The sequence below is a fragment of the Scyliorhinus torazame genome, chromosome 19 (genome assembly GCF_047496885.1).
Source record: "Scyliorhinus torazame isolate Kashiwa2021f chromosome 19, sScyTor2.1, whole genome shotgun sequence".
In the NCBI taxonomy this organism is placed as follows: Eukaryota; Metazoa; Chordata; class Chondrichthyes; order Carcharhiniformes; family Scyliorhinidae; genus Scyliorhinus; species Scyliorhinus torazame.
Window position 1 is genome coordinate 13602955 of NC_092725.1, and position 21698 is coordinate 13624652.

The following is a 21698-nucleotide window of genomic DNA, read 5'->3' on the forward strand; positions in this document are numbered from 1 at the left end:
TATCTCTGTAACCTCCTCCACTCCATACACCCCTCCCTATCTCTGTAACCTCCTCCAGCCCCTACACCCCTCCCTATCTCTGTAACCTCCTACACTGACCTACACCCCTCCCTATCTCTGTAAACTCCTCCAGCACCCACACCCCTCCCTATCTCTGTAACCTCCTCCACTCCCTACACCCCACCCTATCTCTGTAACCTCCTCCTGCCCCTACAACCCTCTCTATCTCTGTAACCGCCTCCAGCCCCTACAACCCCCCTATCTCTGTAACCTCCTCCACTTCCTACACCCCTCCCTATCTCTGTAACCTCCTCCAGCCCCTACGTCCCTCCCTATCTCTGTAACCTCCTCCAGCACCTACACCCCTCCCTATCTCTGTAACCTCCTCCACTCCCGCCAACCCTCCCTATCTCTGTAACCTCTCTCAGCCCCTACTACCCTCCCTATCTCTGTAACCTCCTCCTGCCCCTACAACTCTCCCTATCTGTGTAACTTCCTCCTGCCCCTACAACCCTCCCTATCTCTGTAACCTCCTCCACTCCCTACACCCCTCCCTATCTCTGTAACCTCCTCCACTCCCTACACCCCTCCCTATCTCTGTAACCTCCTCCAGCCCCTACAACCCTTCCTATCTCTGTAACCTCCTCCAGTCCCTACACCGCTCCCAATCTCTGTAACCTCCCCCAGCCCCTATAACCCTGTCTATCTCTGTAACCTGCTCCAGCCCCTCCACCCTCCTGTCTCTGTAACCTCTTCCAGCCCCTACAACCCTCCTTATCTCTGTAACCTCCTCCAGCCCCTACAACCCTCCCTATCTCTGTAACCTCCTCCAGCCCCGACAACCCTCCCTATCACTGTAACGTCCGCCAGCCTCTACAACTCTCCCAATATCTGTAACCTCCTCCAATCCCCTACACCCTCCCTATCTCTGTAACCTCCTCCAGCCGCTACACCCCTCCCTATCTCTGTAACCTCCTCCAGCCCTACACCCCTCCCTATCTCTGAAACCTCCTACAGCACCTACACCCCTCCCTATCTCTGTACCTCCTCCAGCGACTAAACCCCTCCCTATCTCTGTACCCTCCTCCAGCCCTACACCCCTCCCTATCTCTGAAACCTCCTACAGCACCTACACCCCTCCCTATCTCTGTAACCTCCTCCAGCACCTACACCCCTCCATGTCTCTGTAACCTCCTCCAGCACCTGCACCCTCCCTGTCTCTGTAACCTCCTCCAGCACCTACACCCCTCCCTGCCTCTGTAACCTCCTCCAGCACCTAACCCTCCCTATCTCTGTAACCTCCTCCAGTCCCTACAACCCTCCCTATCTCTGTAACCTCCTCCAGTCCCTACAACCCTCCCTATCTCTGTAACCTCCTCCAGCACCTACACACCTCCCTATCTCTGTAACCTCCTCCAGCCCCTACAACTCTCCCTATCTCTGTAACCTCCTCCAGCCCCTACACCCTTGCCTATCTCTGTAACCTCCTCTAGCACCTACAACCCTCCATATCTCTGTAACCTCCTCCAGTCCCTACAACCCTCCCTATCTCTGTAACCTCCTCCAGTCCCTACAACCCTCCCTATCTCTGTAACCTTCTCCAGCACCTACACCCCTCCCTATCTCTGTAACCTCCTCCAGCCCCTACAACTCTCCCTATCTCTGTAACCTCCTCCAGCCCCTACACCCTTGCCTATCTCTGTAACCTCCTCCAGCACCTACACCCCTCCCTGTCTCTGTACCTCCTCCAGCAACTAAACCCCTCCCTATCTCTGTACCCTCCTCCAGCACCTACACCCCTCCCTATCTCTGTAACCTCCTCCAGCCCCTACAACTCTCCCTATCTCTGTAACCTCCTCCAGCCCCTACACCCTTGCCTATCTCTGTAACCTCCTCCAGCACCTACAACCCTCCATATCTCTGTAACCTCCTCCAGTCCCTACAACCCTCCCTATCTCTGTAACCTCCTCCAGTCCCTACAACCCTCCCTATCTCTGTAACCTTCTCCAGCACCTACACCCCTCCCTATCTCTGTAACCTCCTCCAGCCCCTACAACTCTCCCTACCTCTGTAACCTCCTCCAGCCCCTACACACTTGCCTATCTCTGTAACCTCCTCCAGCACCTACACACCTCCCTGTCTCTGTACCTCCTCCAGCAACTAAACCCCTCCCTATCTCTGTACCCTCCTCCAGCACCTACACCCCTCCCTGTCTCTGTAACCTCCTCCAGCACCTACACCCTCCCTGTCTCTGTAACCTCCTCCAGCACCTACACCCTCCCTATCTCTGTAAGCTCCTCCAGTCCCTACAACCCTCCCTATCTCTGTCACCTCCGCCAGACCCTACAACCATCCCTATCTCTGTAACCTCCTCCAGCCCCTACAACTCTCCCTATCTCTGTAACCTCCTCCAGTCCCTACACCCCTGCCTATCTCTGTAACCTCCTTCAGCCCCTACACCCCTCCCGATCTCTGTCACCTCCGCCAGACCCTACAACCCTCCCTATCTCTGTAACCTCCTCCAGTCCCTACACCCCTGCCTATCTCTGTAACCTCCTTCAGCCCCTACACCCCTCCCGATCTCTGTCACCTCCGCCAGACCCTACAACCCTCCCTATCTCTGTAACCTCCTCCAGTCCCTACACCCCTCCCTATCTCTGTAACCTCCTCCAGTCCCTACAACCCTCCCTATCTCTGTAACCTCCTACAGGCCCGACAACTCTCCCTATCTCTGTAACCTCCTCCAGCCCTTACAACTCTCCCTATCTCTATAACCACCTCCAGCACCTACAACACTCCCTATCTCTGTAACCTCCTCCAGCACCGACAACAATCCCTGTCTCTGTAAGCTCCTCCAGTCCCTACAACCCTCCCTATCTCTGTAACCTCCTCCAGCAACTACACCCCTCCCTGTCTCTGTAACCTCCTCCAGCCCCTACACCCCTCCCTGTCTCTGTAACCTCCTCCAGCACCTACACCCCTCCCTATCTCTGTAACCTCCTCCTGCCCTTACAACCCTCCGTATCTCTGTAACCTCCTCCAGCCCCGACATCCCTAGCTATCTCTGTAACCTCCTCCTGCCCTTACAACCCTCCCTCTCTCTGGAAACTCCTCCAGCCCCTACACCCCTCCCTATCTCTGTAACCTCCTCCAGCCCCTACAATCCTCCCTGTCTCTGTAACCTCCTCCAGCCCCTACAACCCTCCCTATCTCTGTAACCTCCTCCAGCACCTACACCCCTCCCTAACTCTGTAACCTCCTCCAGCACCTACTCCCCTCCCTGTCTCTGTAACCTCCTCCAGCCCCAACACCCCTGCTATCTCTGTAACCTCCTCCAGCCGCTACAACCCTCCCTATCTCTGTAACCTCCTCCACTCCCTACACCCCTCCCTATCTCTGTAACCTCCTCCTGCCCCTACAAACCTCCCCATCTCTGTAACCTCCTCCTGCCCCTACAACCCTCCCTATCTCTGTAACCTCCTCCAGCCCCTACACCCATCCCTATCTCTGTAACCTCCTCCAGCCCTACACCCCTCCCTATCTCTGAAACCTCCTCCAGCACCTACACCCCTCCCTATCTCTGTAACCTCATCCAGCACCTACACCCCTCCCTGTCTCTGTACCTCCTCCAGCAACTAAACCCCTCCCTATCTCTGTACCCTCCTCCAGCCCCTACAACTCTCCCTATCTCTGTAACCTCCTCCAGTCCCTACACACCTGCCTATCTCTGTAACCTCCTTCAGCCCCTACACCCCTCCCGATCTCTGTCACCACCGCCAGACCCTACAACCCTCCCTATCTCTGTATCCTCCTCCAGCCCCACAACTCTCCCTATCTCTGTAACCTCCTCCAGACCCAACAACCCTCCCAATCTCTGTAACCTCCTCCAGTCCTACACCCCTCCCTATCTCTGTAACCTCCTCCAGCACCTACAACCCTGCCTGTCTCTGTAACCTCCTCCAGCCCCTACACCCCTCCCTGTCTCTGTAACCTCCTCCAGCACCTACACCCCTCCCTATCTCTGTAACCTCCTCCTGCCCTTACAACCCTCCGTATCTCTGTAACCTCCTCCAGCCCCGACATCCCTCCCTATCTCTGTAACCTCCTCCTGCCCTTACAACCCTCCCTATCTCTGGAAACTCCTCCAGCCCCTACACCCCTCCCTATCTCTGTAACCTCCTCCAGCCCCTACAACCCTCCCTGTCTCTGTAACCTCCTCCAGCCCCTACAATCCTCCCTATCTCTGTAACCTCCTCCAGCCCCTACACCCCTCCCTAACTCTATAACCTCCTCCAGCACCTACTCCCCTCCCTGTCTCTGTAACCTCCTCCAGCCCCAACACCCCTGCTATCTCTGTAACCTCCTCCAGCCCCTACACCCCTCCCTTTCTCTGTAAACTCCTCCAGTCCCGGCAACCCACCCTATCTCTGTAACCTCCTCCACCCTTACAACTCTCCCTATCTCTATAACCACCTCCAGCACCTACAACACTCCCTATCTCTGTAACCTCCTCCAGCACCTACAACCCTCCCTGTCTCTAAAACCTCCTCCAGCAGCTACTCCCCTCCCTGTCTCTGTAACCTCCTCCAGCCCCAACACCCCTGCTATCTCTGTAACCTCCTCCAGCCCCTACACCCCTCCCTTTCTCTGTAAACTCCTCCAGTCCCGGCAACCCACCCTATCTCTGTAACCTCCCCCAGCACCTACAACAATCCCTGTCTCTGTAAGTTCCTCCAGTCCCTCCAACCCTCCCTATCTCTGTAACCTCCTCCAGCACCTACAACCCTCCCTGTCTCTGTAACCTCCTCCAGCCCCTACACCCCTCCCTGTCTCTGTAACCTCCTCCAGCACCTACACCCCTATCTCTGTAACCTCCTCCTGCCCTTACAACCCTCCGTATCTCTGTAACCTCCTCCAGCCCCTACATCCCTCCCTATCTCTGTAACCTCCTCCTGCCCTTACAACCCTCACTATCTCTGTAACCTCCACCAGCACCTACACCCCTCCCTATCTCTGTAACCTCTTCCAGCACCTACTCCCTCCCTGTCTCTGTAACCTCCTCCAGCCCCTTCACCCCTGCTATCTCTGTAACCTCCTCCAGCCCCTACACCACTCCCCATCTGTGTAAACTCCTCCACTCCCGGCAACCCACCCTATCTCTGTAACCTCCACCAGCCCCTACAACCCTCCCTATCTCTGTAACCTGCTCCACTCCCTACACCCCTCCCTATCTCTTTAATCTCCTCCTGCCCTTACAAACCTCCCTATCTCTGTAACCTCCTCCTGCACCTACAACCCTCCCTATCTCTGTAACCTCCTCCAGTCACTACAACCCTCCCAATCTCTGTAACCTCCTCCAGTCCCTACACCCCTCCCTATCTCTGTAACCTCCTCCAGCCCCATCACCCCACCCTATCTCTGTAACCTCCTCCAGCCCCTACAAACCTCTCTATCTCTGTAACCGCCTCCAGCCCCTACAACCCTCCCTATCTCTGTAACCTCCTCCAGCCCCTACAACCCACCCTATCTCTGTAACCTCCTCCAGCACCTACAAACCTCTCTATCTCTGTAACCGCCTCCAGCCCCTACAACCCTCCCTATCTCTGTAACCTCCTCCAGCCCCTACAAACCTCTCTATCTCTGTAACCGCCTCCAGCCCCTACAACCCTCCCTATCTCTGTAACCTCCTCCAGCCCCTACAACCCACCCTATCTCTGTAACCTCCTCCAGCACCTACACCCCTCCCTATCTCTGTAACCTCCTCCACTTCCTACACCCCTCCCTATCTCTGTAACCTCCTCCAGCCCCTACAACCCACCCTATCTCTGTAACCTCCTCCAGCACCTACAACCCTCCCTATCGCTGTAACCTCCTCCACTCCCGCCAACCCTCCCTATCTCTGTAACCTCCTCCAGCCCCTACTACCCTCCCTATCTCTGTAATCTCCTCCTGCCCCTAAAACCCTCCCTATCTCTGTAACCTCCTCCTGCCCCTATAACCCTCCCTATGCCTGTAACCTCCTCCACTCCCTACACCCCTCCCTATCTCTGTAACCTCCTCTAGCCCCTATTACCCTCCCTAGCTCCGTAACGTCCTCCAGCCCCGACAACCCTACCTATCTCTGTAACCTCCTCCAGCCCCTACACCCCTCCCTATCTCTGTAACCTCCCCAAGCCCCTGCAACCCTCCCTATCTCTGTAACCTCCTCCACTCCCTACACCCCTCCCTATCTCTGTAACCTCCTCCAGCCCCTACAACCCTCCCTATCTCTGTAACCTCCTCCTGCCCCTATAACCCTCCCTATGCCTGTAACCTCCTCCACTCCCTACACCCTCCCTATCTCTGTAACCTCCTCCACTCCCTACACCCCTCCCTATCTCTGTAACCTCCTCCTGCCCCTACAATCCTCCCTATCTCTGTAACCTCCACCACTCCCGACACCCCTCCCTATCTCTGTAACCTCCTCCTGTCCCGACAACCCTCCCTATCTCTGTACCCTCCTCCAGCCCCTACAACACTCCGTATCTCTGTAACCTCCTCCACTCCCTACACCCCTCCCTATCTCTGTAACCTCCGCCTGCCCCTTCAACCCTCCCTATCTCTGTAACCTCCTCCTGCACCTACAATCCTCCGTATCTCTGTAACCTCCTCCTGCCCCTACAACACTCCCTATCTTTGTAACCTCCTCCAGCCCCTAAACCCCTCCCTATCTCTGTAACCTCCTCCAGAGACTACAACCCTCCCTATCTCTGTAACGTCCTCCAGCCCCTACACCCCTCCCTGTCTCTGTAACCTCTAACCAGCCCCTACACCCCTCCCTGTCTCTGTAACCTCCTCCAGCCCCTACAACCCTCCCTATCTCTGTAACCTCCTCCAGACACTACAACCCTCCGTATATCTGTAACCTCCTCCAGCACCTACACCCCACCCTATCTCTGTAACCTCCTCCAGTACCTACACCCCTAAATATCTCTGTAACCTCCTCAAGCCCCTACACCCCTCCCTATCTCTGTAACCTCCTCCAGCCCCTACAACCATCCCTATCTCTGTAACCTCCTCCAGCACATACATCTCTCCCTATCACTGTAACCTCCTCCAGCCCCTACTCCCCTCCCTATCTCTGTAACCTCCTCTAGCCCCTATAACCCTCCCTAGCTCTGTAACGTCCTCCAGCCCCGACAACCCTACCTATCTCTGTAACCTCCTCCAGCCCCTACAACCCTCCCTATCTCTGTAACCTCCTCCAGCCCCTACAAACCTCCCTATCTCTGTAACCTCCTCCAGCCCCTACATCTCTCCCTATCTCTCTAACCTCCTCCAGCCCCTACACCCCTCTGTAACCTCCTCCAGCCCCTATAACCCTCCCTAGCTCTGTAACGTCCTCCAGCCCCTACAACCCTCCCTATCTCTGTAACCTCCTCCATCCCCTACAACCCTCCCTATCTCTGTAACCTCCTCCAGCCCCTACATATCTCCCTATCACTGTAACCTCCTCCAGCCCCTTCACCCCTCCCTATCTCTGTAACCTCCTCCAGCCCTACATCTCTCCCTATCTCTGTAACCTCCTCCAGCCCCTACACCCCTCCCTATCTCTGTAACCTCCTCAAGCCCCTGCAACCCTCCCTATCTCTGTAACCTCCTCCAGCCACTACACCCCTCCCTATCTCTGTAACCTCCTCCTGCCCCTACAGCCCTCCCTATCTCTGTAACCTCCTCCAGCCCCTACACCCCTCCCTATCTCTGTAACCTCCTCCAGCCCCTACATCTCTCCCTATCTCTGTAACCTCCTCCTGCCCCTACAACCCTCTCTATCTCTGTAACCTCCTCCAGCCCCTACAACCCTCCCTATCTCTGTAACCTCCTCCTGCCCCTACAACCCTCCCTATCTCTCTAACCTCCTCCACTCCCTACACCCCTGCCTATCTCTGTAACCTCCTCCTGCCCCTACTACCCTCCCGATCTCTGTAACCTCCTCCTGCCCCTACAACCCTCGACTATCTCTGTAACCTCCTCCACTCCCTACACCCCTCCCTATCTCTGTAACCTCCTCCTGCCCCTACAGCCCTCCCTCTCACTGTAACCTCCTCCAGCCCCTACACCCCTCCCTATCTCTGTAACCTCCTCCTGTCCCTACACCCCTCCCTTTCTCTGTAACCTCCTCCAGCCCCGACAACCCTCCCTATCTCTGTAACCTCCTCCAGCCCCTACAACCCTCCCTATCTCTGTAACATCCTCCAGCCCCTACAATCGTCCCTATCTCTGTAACCTCCTCCAGCCCCGACAACCCTCCCTATCTCTGTAACCGCCTCCAGCCCATACAACCCTACCTATCTCTGTAACCTCCTCCAGCCCCTACACCCCTCCCTATCTCTGTAACCTCCTCCAGCCCCTTCAATCCTCCCTATCTCTGTAACCTCCTCCAGCCCCTACAACCCTCCCTATCTCTGTAACCTCCTCCAGAAGCTACAACCCTCCCTATCTCTGTAACCTCCTCCAGAGGCTACAACCCTCCCTATCTCTGAACCTCCGGTTCGATTCCCTGCTGGGTCACTGTCAGTGCGGAGTCTGCACGTTCTCCCCGTATCTGCGTGGGTTTCCTCAGGGTGCTCCAGTTTCCTCCCACAGACGTGCTGTTAGGTGAATTGGACATTCTAAATTATTATTATTTTCTCCCTAAACAGTTCCAGTGCTGAGAAACTCCCTATCTCTGTAACCGCCACCAGACCAATAAAGCTCCCTCTACACTGTCCACATCAAACACTCCCAGGGCAGGTACAGCACGGGGTTAGATACAGAGTAAAGCTCCCTCGACACTGTCCCCATCAAACACTCCCAGGACAGGAACAGCATGGGGTTAGATACAGAGTAAAGCTCCCTCTACACTGTCCACATCAAACACTCCCAGGACAGGTACAGCACGGGGTTAGATACAGAGTAAAGCTCCCTCTACACTGTCCCCATCAAACACTCCCAGGACAGGAACAGCATGGGGTTAGATACAGAGTAAAGCTCCCTCTACACTGTCCCCATCAAACATTCCCAGGACAGTTACAGCATGGGGTTAGATGCAGAGTAAAGCTCCCTCTACACTGTCCCCATCAAACACTCCCAGGACAGGTACAGCAAGGGGTTAGATACAGAGTAAAGCTCCCTCGACACTGTCCCCATCAAACACTCCCAGGACAGGTACAGCACGGGGTTAGATACAGAGTAAAGCTCCCTCTACACTGTCCCCATCAAACACTCCCAGGACAGGTACAGCATGGGGTTAGATACAGAGTAATTCTCCCTCTACACTGTCCCCATCAAACACTCCCAGGACAGGTACAGCATGGGGTTAGATACAGAGTAAAGCTCCCTCTACACTGTCCCCATCAAACACTCCCAGGACAGGTACAGCACGGGGTTAGATACAGAGTAAACACTCCCTCTACACTGACCCCATCAAACACTCTCAGGACAGGTACAGCACGGGGTTAGATACAGTGTAAAGCTCCCTCTACACTGTCCCCATCAAACACTCCCAGGACAGGTACAGCACGGGGTTAGATACAGAGTAAACACTCCCTCTACACTGACCCCATCAAACACTCCCAGGACAGGTACAGCACGGGGTTAGATACAGAGTAAAGCTCCCTCTACACTGTCCCCATCAAACACTCCCAGGACAGGTACAGCACGGGGTTAGATACAGAGTAAAGCTCCCTCTACACTGTCCCCATCAAACACTCCCAGGACAGGTACAGCACGGGGTTAGATACAGAGTAAAGCTCCCTCTACACTGTCCCCATCAAACACTCACAGGACAGGTACAGCACGGGGTTAGATACAGAGTAAAGCTCCCTCTACACTGTCCCCATCAAACACTCCCAGGACAGGTACAGCACGGGGTTAGATACAGAGTAAACACTCCCTCTACACTGACCCCATCAAACACTCCCAGGACAGGTACAGCACGGGGTTAGATACAGAGTAAAGCTCCCTCTACACTGTCCCCATCAAACACTCCCAGGACAGGTACAGCACGGGGTTAGATACAGAGTAAAGCTCCCTCTACACTGTCCCCATCAAACACTCACAGGACAGGTACAGCACGGGGTTAGATACAGAGTAAAGCTCCCTCTACACTGTCCCCATCAAACACTCCCAGGACAGGTACAGCACGGGGTTAGATACAGAGTAAAGCTCCCTCTACACTGTCCCCATCAAACACTCCCAGGACAGGTGCAGCACGGGGTTAGATACAGAGTAAAGCTCCCTCTACACTGTCCCCATCAAACACTCCCAGGACAGGTACAGCACGGGGTTAGAGAGAGAGTAAAGCTCCCTCTACACTGTCCCCATCAAACACTCCCAGGACAGGTACAGCATGGGGTTAGATACAGAGTAAAGCTCACTCTACACTGTCCCCATCAAACACTCCCAGGACAGGTACAGCACGGGGTTAGAGAGAGAGTAAAGCTCCCTCTACACTGTCCCCATCAAACACTCCCAGGACAGGTACAGCACGGGGTTAGATACAGAGTAAAGCTCCCTCTACACTTTCCCCATTGTCAAGTTCTGTAGACTGGCCGAAGTGAATGATGAACTACAGAACGTATAGTTTAAATAATTTATTATGAATCAGTTGCGTGATAAGATAACTAGGGTAAATAAAATAAAAACTACGGACACTAATTAACTATTGTAGAGGTATTCCAAAACACGCCTAGCCTCCAGTACGACCTCCTCCCAACTCCCCTGCCACAGGGTCACTTTGTGGGTTTACACTGCCACCTAGTGGCCGGAGGTTGTGCATAATATTACGTGCAATTTTGCTTGATACAGACTATCACATCCCCTTTACTCTGGAAAAAGAAATTATTTACATGCATTAAATTACTTTTTTACATTTCACCATGATATGTGTAACTATTTACTTGTTCAGAATTTGTACAATCTTCATAGAATTCATAGAAATTACAGTGCAGAAGGAGGCCATTCGGCCCATCGAGTCTGCAATTGCTCTTGGAAAGAGCACCCCACCCAAGGTCAACTGCTCCACCCTATCCCCATAACCCAGTAACCCCACCCAACACTAAGGGCAATTTTGGACACTAAGGGCAATTTAGCACGGCCAATCCACCCAAACTGCACATCTTTGGACTGTGGGAGGAAACCGGAGCACCCGGAGGCAACCCACGCACACACGGGGAGGGTGTGCAGACTCCGCACAGACAGTGACCCAAGCCGGGAATCGAACCTGGGACCCTGGAGCTGTGAAGCAATTGTGCTAACCACCATGCTACCGTGCTGCCCGGAAGTTCAGTTTTCCTGGCTTGCCCCTTATCCTTGTCGACCTCCTGAATGTCTGCTGGACGTACAAAGGTTCTTCACCTTCTTTAGTGTTTGTTGCATGAGTTTGATTTACTTTGTGTAGTTTTGTTTTTAAATTTAGAGTACCCAATCCATTTTTCCCAATTAAGGGGCAATTTAGCGCGGCCGATCCACCGAGCCTGCACATCTTTGGGTTGTGGGGGTGAATGTGCAAACTCCACACGGACAGTGACCCAGAGCCGGGATCGAACCTGCGACCTCGGCACCGCTGCGCCACCGTGCTGCCCAGTCCTTTGTGTATCGATGCATGTTCCTCTTCTGCTGGTTCCATATATTCTCGGCCTGTCACATCCTTCTTCGGTTGCTGTACTTTGAGCAAAGCTCTTCTATTTCATCTCCGGACCGCACCTTCATCCGTAACAATGAGATACGAGTTTGGACCTGCTGGCTGCCTGTGTGGATCATCCATCGCCTTTGGTGGCTTCCAATCTCACTGCAGAGGTTGGGGTCTTTTGGCGGACCCATCACAGAATCCCTTCTGCCTCCTTTCCCGAGAGGTCAGTTGTCTCGTTAACGAGTGGTTCACGGGCTCATGAGGAAAGTTAGGTCGAGTCGTCCTCAGTTGCCTGTTCGTCAACGTTTGGGCAGACGAGAGGCCATTGATGAGCGGAGCCGAGCACTAGCTGAGGAGCGTGAGGTAGGTATCATTGCCACTGGCCGGTGCTTTCTTTCGGATCTGCTCGACGATATGCACTCCCTTTCCAGCCTTGCCGTTCGACTGAGGGTAGTGAGGACTGGAGGTGGCATGTTGGAAATCATACTAGGATGCGGGCAGGTTGTTTCCACTGGTGGGTGAAAGCAGAACTAGGGGGCATAGCCTCAAAATAAGGGGAAGTAGATTTAGGACTGAGTTTAGGAGGAACTTCTTCACCCAAAGGGTTGTGAATCTATGGAATTCCTTGCCCAGTGAAGCAGTTGAGGCTCCTTCATTAAATGTTTTTCAGATAAAGATAGATAGTTTTTTGAAGAATAAAGGGATTAAGGGTTATGGTGTTCGGGCCGGAAAGTGGAGCTGAGTCCACAAAAGATCAGCCATGATCTCATTGGCCTACTCCTGCTCCCGGTTCTAATACTTAACTTATGTATTGCCGCCCAAACTCTGCCCACTCATCGCAGTCAAAACAAGGACCATTATCGCTCATGACTACATTCGGAATGCCGCGTCGCGCAAACATTTCTTTGACACACTTAATACCACACTTTGCCGTAGAATTCGAGAACTGCGCTATCTCCGGGGCGTTGGAGAAATAGTCGAGGACCAGAAAGTGCTCCTTTCTGTGACGATATGCAGAAGGCAAGTTTGTACACAATGTTAGAGGCACGATCTCCGACCACCAGGTGGCATTGTCAACCCATCAAGCGACTCTGTGGTCGGGGAGTGGGGAGTAGGTCGTCCTAGAGGAGAGACGTGTTTTTGCACTCGTTCCATAATAGTTGATTAGTCTTAGTTGTTTATTATTTTGTTTATCCAAATTATCTTACCACGTATTTGTTCTACAATATATTATTTAAACTCCAAGTTCTGAAATTTGTCATTCACTTGAAAATGAGGCGGCCAGCATAAAGAAGTGCTCAAACAATTCGATCGGCTTTGCTCCCCAAGAGGAAACGAAACCTTTGAGCGATAGACGTAACGTACGCGCGCCCAGAACGCGGAGAGGCATTCGACAGCTTGCTCACTTCCGAGTGAAGGCGCAGTCGTGCAACTTCCGCACCCGCCGGGCGTCGATGATGCGCGATCAGATAGTTTCCGGAATCTCCAGCGATAAAGTGCGCGAGCGGCTACTCCGGGAAACAGACCTGCAACTTGAAAAACGCCGTTCAAAGATGTCACGCGAGGGAGCTTGCTGCGAAGCAGCTCGACACGCTGAATCGCCGTAGTTTTGGCGCGAAGGCAGGAGAGGCAGCGGACGCCATTGCTGTGGTGAGGCAGCTGAATAAGAAACGCGCTCCCAGTGCGGGCGGCCATTTTGGGCGGCCGATCCGATCCTCCATTTTGTGTCCGCGGTGTGGCAAACGGCATTCGCCACGGCAATGCCCTGCTTATGGAAAAACATGTGCCATCTGTAATAGCAGGAATCACTTTGAAACCCAATGTTATTCCAGGAGAAGGCCCAAACAGACTAAGAATATGAGCGCCATTGATGAGGTGTGTGTAGAGGACACGTTCTCTGTAGACGTGATCTCCAGCGAAGACAAGGAGACTCAATTGAGACCAAATAACAATGTATTTGTACCAATCTGCAGCAATAGTGAATTGAAGGCAGATAATCATAAGGATAAATGGGCAGTGCCATTAAAGATAAATGGCAAAGTGATAATAGTCAAGCTCGACACTGGAGCGAGAACCAACCTCATCAATCTGTCTGATATAAAAAAGCTGCAAATTCAGCCAAAAATAGTTCCCTGAACGGTACCGATAAGAGATTATAGTGGTAACAAAATCTCATCATTAGGAGCATGTGGGTTTGATGTCGATGTCAAAACCAAAATGTACAAGTTGAAATTGTCTGTGGTGGCGATGGTCGGCGAGTCTTTAATTGGAGCTGAGGCGTGTGAGGAGCGGCAGCTCGTCCGACGGGTCGACAGTGCGGACAATGCTGCAACAGGCCGTCATCCCTCAGGAGGCTCCGTACTGAACGATTTCCCTGAAATCTCCCAAGGCTTTGGTACGTTACCATACGCGGACAAGATTCGATTGAAGGAAGATGCGAAGCCTGTGATTCCTGCACCGAGACGTGTTCTGGCGGCATTGAGGGATAAACTAAAGGCAGAGTTAGAGAGAATGACTGCCTTGGGTATCATTAAACCTATCGGAGCCCCGACAGACTGGATTAATTCCCTGGTCTGTGTATGAAGAAGAGTAATGAAGAAACTCCACAATGGAAGACCTGTATCGACGGCGTCACCAAAACAGAAGTAGGACGGACTCAATTTTGTAGACAGCGAGAAGATATCTTCGCGAAGGATGGCCCAGAGAATCCTGTTCCGGTTTCACCAACGTGCGAGTGGAGTTGAGTGTGTACAATGGAAACATTGGCTGGGCACTCTTTGGGATATCGATTGTACATTTTGGTTTTGACATCGACATCAAACCCACATGCTCCTAATGATGAGATTTTGTTGCCACTATAATCTCTTATCGGTACCGTTCAGGGAACTATTTTTGGCTGAATTTGCATCAGACAGATTGATGAGGTTGGTTCTCGCTCCAGTGTCGAGCTTGACTATTATCACTTTGCCATTTATCTTTAATGGCACTGTCCATTTATCCTTATGATTATCTGCCTTCAATTCACTATTGCTGCAGATTGGTACAAATACATTGTTATTTGGTCTCAATTGAGTCTCCTTGTCTTCGCTGGAGATCACGTCTACAGAGAACGTGTCCTCTACACACACCTCATCAATGGCGCTCATATTCTTAGTTTGTTTGGGCCTTCTCCTGGAATAACACTGGGTTTCAAAGTGATTCCTGCTATTACAGATGGCACATGGTTTTCCATAAGCAGGGCATTGCCGTGGCGAATGCCGTTTGCCACACCGCGGACACAAAATGGAGGATCGGGTCGGCCGCTCAAAATGGCCGCCCGCACTGGGAGCGCGTTTCTTATTCAGCTGCCTCACCACAGCAATGGCGTCCGCTGCCTCTCCTGCCTTCGCCCCAAAACTACGGAGATTCAGCGTGTCGAGCTGCTTCGCAGCAAGCTCCCTCGCGTGACATCTTTGAACGGCGTTTTTCAAGTTGCAGGTCTGTTTCCCGGAGTAGCCGCTCGCGCACTTTGTCGCTGGAGATTCCGGAAACTATCTGATCGCGCATCATCGACGCCCGGCGGGTGCGGAATTTGCACGACTGCGCCTTCACTCGGAAGTGAGCAAGCTGTCGAATGCCTCACCGCGTTCTGGGCGCACGTGCGTTACGTCTATCGCTCGAAGGTTTCGTTTATTCGTGCGGAGCAATGCCGATTGAATTGTTTAAGGACTTTGTTGAAACTTATGCTGTCAGCCCCATTTTCAAATGTAAAAGTATTGACGATCTCAGTTGCTTGGGGACCTGCTACGGTGAGCAGCACGCAATACGCCTCGCGTCGGGCTGTGCCTGCACTCCAAGGACTGCGAGATAGAGTTTAAACTGTTGCTTAAACACCCGCTCATTCTCGTCTACATTATCGGTCAACCGAAGCTGCGGAGGTGCCTTGATATCTTCCATTCCAGACTTCGAAGTTTGGCCAGGTGTTGAGCACCAGGTACAAGTATCTAACAAGGTTAACAGCATTTTCTTCAATCCTGGTATCATGTTCTGTCAAATGGCAGAAGTAAACCGTGCACGAGAGAACATCTAGTTTAATTAATTTATGATGGAACAACTGCCTGATTAAGACAACTAGGATAAATTAAATAATAAACTACGAACACGAAATCACTATCGTAGAGCTACTGTAAATTACATCTATCATAAAGCACAACCTACTGCCACCTAGTGGTCGGTGGTTGTTCATACCATCATGCACAAACTTGCTTTAAGCTTATCATCACACCCACCAATCATTGCGAGGGCAGGTACAGCACGGGGTTAGATACAGAGTAAAGCTCCCTCTACACTGTCCCCATCAAACACTCCCAGGACAGGTACAGCACGGGGTTAGGTACAGAGTAAAGCTCCCTCTACACTGTCCCCATCAAACCATCAAACACTCCCAGGACAGGTACAGCTCTGGGTTAGATACAGAGTAAAGCTCCCTCTACACTGTCCCCATCAAACACTCCTAGGACAGGTACAGCTCTGGGTTAGATACAGAGTAAAGCTCCCTCTACACTGTCCCCGTCAAACACTTCTGGACAGGAAAAGCACGCATTTAGAAACAGAGTAAAGCTCCCTCTACACTGCCACCATCAAACACTCCCAGGACAGGCACAGCACGGGGTTAGATACAGAGTAAAGCTCCCGCTACACTGTCCCCATCAAACGCTCCCAGGACAGGCACAGCACGGGGTTAGATACAGAGTAAAGCTCCCTCTACACTGTCCCCATCAAACACTCCCAGGACAGGTACAGCACGGGGTTAGATACAGAATAAAACTCTCTCTACACTGTCCGCATCAAACACTCCCAGGACAGGTACAGCACGGGTTCAGTACAGAGATAAGCTCCCTCTAAACTGTCCCGATCAAACGCTCCCAGGACAGGTACAGCAATATGTTAGATACAGAGTAAAGCTCCCGCTACACTGTCCCCATCAAACACTCCCAGGACAGATACAGCACGGGGTTAGATACAGAATAAAGCTCTCTCAACACTGTCCCTATCAAACACTCCCGGGACAGGTACAGCACGTGGTTAGATACAGAGGAAGGCTCCCTCTACACTGTCCCCATCAAACACTCCCAGGACAGGTACAGCACGGGGATAGATACAGAGTAAACCTCCCTCTTCACTGTCCCCATTAAAAACACTCCCAGGACAGGTACAGCACGGGGTTAGATAGAGAGTAAAGCTCCCACTCCACTGTCCCCATCAAACACTCCCAGGACAAGTACAGCACGTGGTTAGATACAGAGTAAAGCTCCCACTCCACTGTCCCCATCAAACACTCCCAGGACTGGTACAGCACGTGGTTAGATACAGAGTAAAGCTCACTCTACACTGTCCCCATCAAACACTCCCAGGACAGGTACAGCACGGGATTAGATACAGAGTAAAGCTCACTCTACACTGTCCCCATCAAGCACTACCAGGACAGATACAGCACGTGGTTACATACAGAGTAAAGCTCACTCTACACTGTCCCCATCAAACACTCCCAGGACAGGTACAGCACGGGGTTAGGTACAGAGTAAAGCACCCTCTACACTGTCCTCATCAAACACTCCCAGTACAGCATGGGGTTAGATACAGAGTAAAGCTCCCTCTACACTGTCCCCATCAAACACTCCCAGGATAGGTACAGCACGGGGTTAGATACAGACACAGAGTAAAGCTCCCTATTCACTGTCCCCATCAAATACTCCCAGGACAGGTGCAGCATGGGGTTAGATACAGAGTAAAGCTCCCTCTACACTGTCCCTATCAAACACTCCCAGGACAGGTACAGCACGGGATTAGATACAGAGTAAAGCTCCCTCTACACTGTCCCCATCAAACACTCCCAGGACAGGTGCAGCATGGGGTTAGATAAAGAGTAAAGCTCCCTATTCACTGTCCCCATCAAACACTCCCAGGACAGGTACAGCTTGGGGTTAGATACAGAGTAAAGCTCACTCTACACTGTCCCCATCACACACCCCCAGGACAGTTACAGCACGGTGTTAGATACAGAGTAAAGCTCCCTCTATACGTCCCCATCAAAACACTCCCAGGACAGGTCCAGCACGGGGTTAGATACAGAGTAAAGCTCCCTCTACACTGTCCCCATCAAACATTCCAAGGACAGGTACAGCACGGGGTTAGACACAGAGTAAACTCTCTCTGCACAGCCCCCATCAAACACTCCCAGGACAGGTACAGCACGGGTTAGATACAGAGTAAAGCTCCCTCTACACTGTCGCCATCAAACACTCCCAGGACAGGTACAGCACGGGGTTAGATACAGAGTAAAGCTCCCTCTACACTGTCCCCATCAAACACTCCCAGGGCAGGTGCAGCACGGGGTTAGATACAGAGTCAAGCTCCCTCTACACTGTCCCCATCAAACACTCCCAGGACAGGTGCAGCACGGGGTTAGATACAGAATAAAGCTCCCTCTACACTGTCCCCATCAAACACTCCCAGGACAGGTACAGCACGGGGTTAGATACAGAGTAAAGCTCCCTCTACACTGTCGCCATCAAACACTCCCAGGACAGGTACAGCACGGGGTTAGATACAGAGTAAAGCTCCCTCTACACTGTCCCCATCAAACACTCCCAGGACAGGTACAGCACGGGGTTAGATACAGAGTAAAGCTCCCTCTACACTGTCCCCATCAAACACTCCCAGGACAAGTACAGCATGGGGTTCGGTACAGAATTAAGCTCCCTCTACACTGTCCCCATCAAACACTCCCAGGACAGGTACAGCACGGGGTTAGATACAGAGTAAAGCTCCCTCTACACTGTCCCCATCAAACACTCCCAGGACAGGTACAACACGGGGTTAGATACAGAATAAAGCTCCCTCAACACTGTCCCCAACAAACACTCCCAGGCAGGTACAGCCCAGGGTTAGATACAGAGTAAAGCTCCCTCTACACTGTCCGCATGAAACACTCCCAGGATAGGTACAGCACGGGGTTAGATACAGAGTAAAGCTCCCTCTACACTGTCCCCATCAAACACTGCCAGGACAGGTACAGCACGGGGTTAGATACAGAGTAAAGCTCCCTCTACACTGTCCCCATCAAACACTGCCAGGACAGGTACAGCACGGGGTTAGATACAGAGTAAAGCTCCCTCTACACTGTCCCCGTCAAACACTCCCAGGACAGGTACAGCACGGGGTTAGATACAGAGTAAAGCTCCCTCTACACTGTCCCCATCAAACACTGCCAGGACAGGTACAGCACGGGGTTAGATACAGAGTAAAGCTCCCTCTACACTGTCCCCGTCAAACACTCCCAGGACAGGTACAACACGGGGTTAGATACAGAATAAAGCTCCCTCAACACTGTCCCCAACAAACACTCCCAGGCAGGTACAGCCCAGGGTTAGATACAGAGTAAAGCTCCCTCTACACTGTCCCCATCAAACACTCCCAGGAGAGGTACAGCACGGGGTTAGATACAGAGTAAAGCTCCCTCTACACTGTCCCCATCAAACACTCCCAGGACAGGTACAGCACGGGGTTAGATACAGAGTAAATCTCCCTCTACATTCTCGGGACAGGCACTCTTTATCCACGGCACCATTGCAAACCTCCATCGTTCTCCGTCATGTTTGCTGTCTGGCAGCGTCTGTGTTGATTGGAGTTTGGGGTGTCCTGTGCTGGGCGTGTTGGTGGTGGGGTGGGGCGGGTGTCTCGTCTGTCCGTGTGTGGACAAGTGCAGGGGTGAATGGGTTGGATTGTGGGAACTAGCCCCGCCCTCCTCCCTCTTCACAGCCTCCAGGGTAACCTGGGTGTCATTGTGACATCCCAGCTGCTAAACCTATTGTGAGGTGGGGGTGTACAGCCCAGTTTCACCCCCCCCCCCACCCCCCCCCCCCCCCCCCAGCTCCCGCTGCTGAACTCGCCACTGAGGGTTTGTCAGCCTTCAGGACCCCCTCCGTCCTGCCACCTGCCTGTCCTGGGCCCTGCCAGAGCTCCTGTCCCCTCCCTCAATCACCCTCTCTTGCACACTCACACTCTCTCTCTTCACCCATCCCTCTCTCAACCTCTCTCTCCTCTCCCTCCCTCCCTTTCTCTCTCACTGCCAGTACCTATCTGCCTCTCTCTCTCTCCCTCTGTCTTGCACTCTCCCCCTCCAGACCTGTCTCAGTTTCTCTCTCTCTCTCTCTCTCTCTGTGCCAGTCCCTTTCTCTCTGTCTCTCTTTCTCTCACTGTGTCTCCCTTCTCTTTCAATCTCTGTATTTCTCCCTCTGTACCTCTCTCCCACACTCGCTATCTCTCTCACAATGTGTCTACATTTCTATCTATCTCTCTGTAGCACCGTCAATATGACGCGAGACAGGTTGAGGTAATGTCAATTGAAGGCTTTATTAAGCAGAACTTTATCCCCAGCAGCGTGGTTACAGAATGCAGCTGCTGAGGGAAATGGAGGGAAAAACTGGGTTCTATTACCGGCATTTCTGGGTGGAGTCCAGTAGGTGGCAGTTCCTATCAGGACCTGGCATCCCTCCACCAATAGCCTGTTGACACGTGGTGTACCGTATTACCCCTAATACATACCACCACATTCACCCCTTGTTGAAAAAGATCCCGGCGGGATGGTGGTTCGCATGGTGGTAGGGGTTTACTGTGCCGCAACTTTGAACAAAACACAAAATTATCACTTCAACTGGGCCAACGGGCCAAACAGGGTCGGCATGGTGCCATAACTAGAACAAGACACAATAACTGAAAACGTTGAGAGTTAAAGTGATTCGATGAGCCGGATGGGCGCCCTGGTCGTCCTTTCCGATCGTCTCGGGCGTGGTGGTGATGGCGCTGGCTCGAGTCCCGTCGACTCTGGGAGCGTAGCGCTGTCCCCTGTGTCCTTACTCCGGGGCGGGTCTGGGAGGAGAACCGAACCCCCCGGGAAGGGGGTGGCTGCGGGATGAACCGGCGGGAGTGAGGAGGTGGTGATTGGCGTTGGGGGGGTGTGGGTAGCTCCGGCGGGCGCCAGATCTCGCAGGGAGACCGTGTCCTGTCGCCCATCGGGGTACTCCACATAGGCGTATTGCGGGTTGGCGTGAAGGAGATGCACCCGTTCCACCAACGGATCTGACTTGTGCGCCCGCACATGTTTCCGGAGCAGGATGGGTCCCGGAGCTGCTAGCCAGGTCGGAAGTGGCGTTCCAGAGGAGGACTTCCTAGGAAAGAGGAGGAGGCGCTCGTGAGGCGTTTGATTCGTGGTGGTGCACAGCAGGGACCGGATAGAGTGAAGGGCATCCGGGAGGACTTCCTGCCAGCGGGAAATTGGGAGGCTCCTAGACCGGAGGGCCAGCAGGACGGCCTTCCAGACCGTTCCATTCTCCCTTTCTACCTGCCCGTTCCCCCGAGGGTTGTAACTGGTCGTCCTGCTCAAGGCTATGCCCCTGCTGAGCAGGAATTGACACAGCTCGTCACTCATGAAGGAGGACCCCCTATCGCTATGGTTATAGTCGGGGAAACCAAACAGTGTAAAAATGGTACCGAGGGCTTTAATGACCGTGGACGCTGTCATGTTGGGGCAGGGGATGGCGAAAGGGAAACGGGAGTATTCGTCAACGACGTTCAGGAACTACGCGTTGCGATCGGTGGAGGGGAGGGGGCCTTTGAAATCCAAACTGAGGCGTTCAAAGGGTCGAGAGGCCTTAACCAGGTGCGCTCTATCTGGCCTGAAAAAGTGCGGTTTGCACTCAGCGCAGATCTGGCAGTTTCTGGTGACTGTTCGGACGTCCTCGACGGAGTAAGGGAGGTTGCGGGCCTTAAGGAAGTGGTAGAAACGAGTGGCCCCCGGGTGGCAGAGGTCCTCGTGGAGGGCTTGTAGATGGTCCACTTGTACATTGGCACATGTGCTGCGAGATAGGGCATCGGACGGCTCGTTCAGCTTTCAGGGACGATACAAGAGCTCATAATTGAAGGTGGAGAGTTCGATCCTCCACCGCAAGATCTTGTCGTTCTTGATCTTGCCCCGCTGTGCATTATCGAACATAAAGGCAACCGACTG

General features: G+C 53.0%; 1 long non-coding RNA gene across 1 annotated transcript in view; it reads right to left on the bottom strand.

The window, feature by feature from the left end:
- Positions 1-19352, bottom strand: part of LOC140395856 (uncharacterized) — a 52300-nt gene extending 32948 nt beyond the window's left edge. The window contains exon 1 of the long non-coding RNA XR_011936337.1: positions 19267-19352. This is a non-coding gene — a long non-coding RNA (uncharacterized lncRNA). The remainder of the gene's footprint in view (positions 1-19266) is intronic.
- Between the last annotated feature and the right edge of the window lie 2346 nt (positions 19353-21698).